The sequence below is a fragment of the Eurypyga helias genome, unplaced genomic scaffold, assembly GCF_000690775.1.
Source record: "Eurypyga helias isolate BGI_N326 unplaced genomic scaffold, ASM69077v1 scaffold41608, whole genome shotgun sequence".
Lineage (NCBI taxonomy): Eukaryota > Metazoa > Chordata > Aves > Eurypygiformes > Eurypygidae > Eurypyga > Eurypyga helias.
The window spans coordinates 8,452-11,553 of record NW_010269662.1 but is presented as its reverse complement, the minus strand read 5'-3'; positions in this window follow the sequence as shown (position 1 = coordinate 11,553).

Here is a 3,102-nt window from a genome sequence, read left to right as displayed (position 1 = left end):
AAGAGAGACTGGGCTTCCTCTCAGGGTCACAGCACTCCTGCCATGTGTGCGTGACGGGATGAAAACGTGACCCAAGTTACATGGTGAGATGCCGTTTCACTGCAGGTAGCTGCTATACCTTCAGTCTCTCCTTGGTTTTCCTGGAGGAGTTCCTTGGGCAAGGGAGTAGTCTTCAGTTTTCGGCTTCCAAGGGCAGGGCTGCTGCTGAGTCCCTTAGTAATGCAAGAGGTAAAGGGAAGCTATAGGAAATAAAAGTATTCTGGGGTTTTTAAACTTAGACTTTATCTTACAGTCTCTCCACCTAGAATTTGTGACAATTTCAGAAGCAAGACATGAACAAATCAACAGAGGAAACAGCACCTGAACCACAATGCAGGCATTTATTGTCTCCTTGTGCGTTAAATTCCCCAATTAATGTTTCCTGTTGCCTTAGCCTGTTCTAATAAGGCTTGACTGTCGCTTATCAGCCCCTAATCTTCTAAATGATGAGCAAGAACTGCAGCTGGATTTACAAGAGCCTTTGGGGCACAATACCAAACTCCCAGAGCTCCAGAGATCCATCCTTGGAATTATGCTTATTAGGGGTTCTCATTCATTACCGTTTCCTTCACACAGATATTCACTAATAAGATCAGCTCAGCTTTATTACTTATTAAGTACCATTAAAATAGATACACTGGACAACCAATCTCTGTGTATAATGCATTCCTCAAAAAATAAGCTTTTCCTTGCATAAAAATGTCATTTCAATACCAAGACCCCTTCTAGTCAACTGAGTTTGCCTGCTTTGTGGATTTATTTTTCCTGAAATGGTGACCTAAAGTTAAAGATGTTTTGAGGTGAGAAAGATGTTTCCAGAGTAACTGAAAGTGAATTTTATGGGCTGCGTGCATGAGTTAACCAATTAGAGTAACAATGCTGGGAAAGGGTTGCGGGTAATAAGCAACTAACAGGGATAAATGGTTTTTAATAGACAACGGTAGCGTCTTCAGAATGATGAATACTTTCCTGTTGTATGATAATAAATAAATAAATCTATTTTACTAAGAGACCCTTCTTATGAACTGTGAGGCCAGTGAGGGGGGAGGAATAGATTAATTTAGATAAAATGCTATTAAATTGCCTGTATACTGTCCTGTCAGACAACTATCGACCCCATCCCATGGGAGAAATTGATTTCCGTGGAGAGAGCTATGTGCTCTCTGCAGTGTATTGCTTCAGTGCTATTGCTCCGGTAATCACACAGGGCTGCCTCTCTTCCTTTCTTTCTCTCTGTCTATTTGTTGTGGAAAGATTGATTGAGAGACGTGAGGGATTTAGATTGCCATATTTGTTGTTATTTGACCTTTTCAATTATATTCTGTTAAAAATGTAAATACTTCATTTGTAGTAATGTACATACGAATTTGCTTAAGTGGGCTGCGAGTAAGGCTTTCAGGAGGAAGCATTTGCCTTTGTTCTCCCGTACTCCTATTACAGCTGACTCAGTGAAGTGAATTCAAATGCAGCTGGGGATGCTCCCTGCCTCAGCAAAGCTATCGAGGATAGTTCTCAACACAACAAGATCTAAAGATGGGAAAAATAATCCAAACTAGCAATGCCAGAATCCTGTAAGTGCTGAAAACAGAAATGATATGTGATCCTTTCTTTGGTTTCGATTGGTTTTCCTTCTTTTAGGCATAAATACCTTCTGTCAGGTCTCACTAATGATAGTCATTTTTTAACAAGACAAAAGCACTTGAGGTCAAGAAATTCGAACCCAGTTTTAAATCTTCCCCCTCTGCAGGTATAGAAGAAACAACACATTTAATTGTCCTGAGGTGGTCACACACAGTTTCTCAGATAATACAGCTTCAGTATATAAAACTGTCCGATGAGTTATGTATGTGCTTGATGTTTTCTACTATTTCTTGTCATTCTTGCATTAGTTTTATTGTTACAACTCAATTTAACATCATTATAGCTAAAACAGGTGTTTGAATGCCTGCCTGTGGGAATCTAGGTCCTTGCTGTTCTTTGAGAGTGTTCCTTGGCATTTGCACATGGGGGGAATCTCTGAATGGAAAAAAGCTAGGAGAGACCTTCTTGCTGTACCACATGCTAAGGTCATGGAAGGGAATAAAGATCTGCTGGCAGATCACAACTATAATTTGGTAGACGCAGGCTGCTGTATTAGGCCTTGGGAGGAAAGTGTAGGATGGCTTAATTAGTGCCAGGTACTAGCCCAGACTTAAAGACCAGCGACCTGCAGAGTCCATCTTTGCACAAGGCTATGCCAAATATCCTGAGTTTCAATGCTTTTATTTTTATTATGCTGGGTGGACAAAGCTGCAAAAGCAGAATCACTGGTGATCTGTAAAAATTGATAAAGACAGGATGCAGCTTCCCCTTTGCCTTTTACTTGCCCACATATTTTAATCTTCAGTAAATAGACATAAAATGCTGTTCAGTCAAAATCACACTGCCTTACACCGGTACCATATGCTTTCTCCCTCCTGTGTGGCGAGATGGCAGAACCAGGAGGAAGTCATCACGAGCAAGGAACGCTCAGTGCCTTAGAAAAGTCTGGCTATGCTCTTGGGCACGTAGCCAGCTTTCTCTGCCTGTACCCCAGTAGCTGTTTGACAAAGCGGCTGCAGCCTTTTTGAGAGGTGACATGAGGTCACGGGGCAGAGCACAAGGCAGCGAAGTGCTCCAGAACAGCTCTGGTAGAGGGGGACCCATGGTGGGAGGGGAAAGTACCAGCACCCTGCAGAGGTCTTGGAGCAGTTGTGAGGTTGCTGCCGTAAAAGGGGTCAAGGATGACCATGGAGCAGGTTTGAAAGTGAGATGGAAAGAGGATTGCTTTACTGGAGGCTATTTAGGTGGGGACAGTGGGAAAGGCAGGCCTGTTATAAGCAGGGACAACCACAACGGAAGAACCAGACAGAAACTTTGTCAGAATAAAACCAGCAGCCTCACCCTCCCTTCCCTCTGCAGGGGTTAGTGACACCAATTTCCAGATCCCACTGTTTGTGTCTGGCCAAACCTTTCACCTTGTGCTTAATGGTGACTGGGGCATGTGTGAAAATCATCGTTGCAGAGAGGTGGCTGAGATCTGGA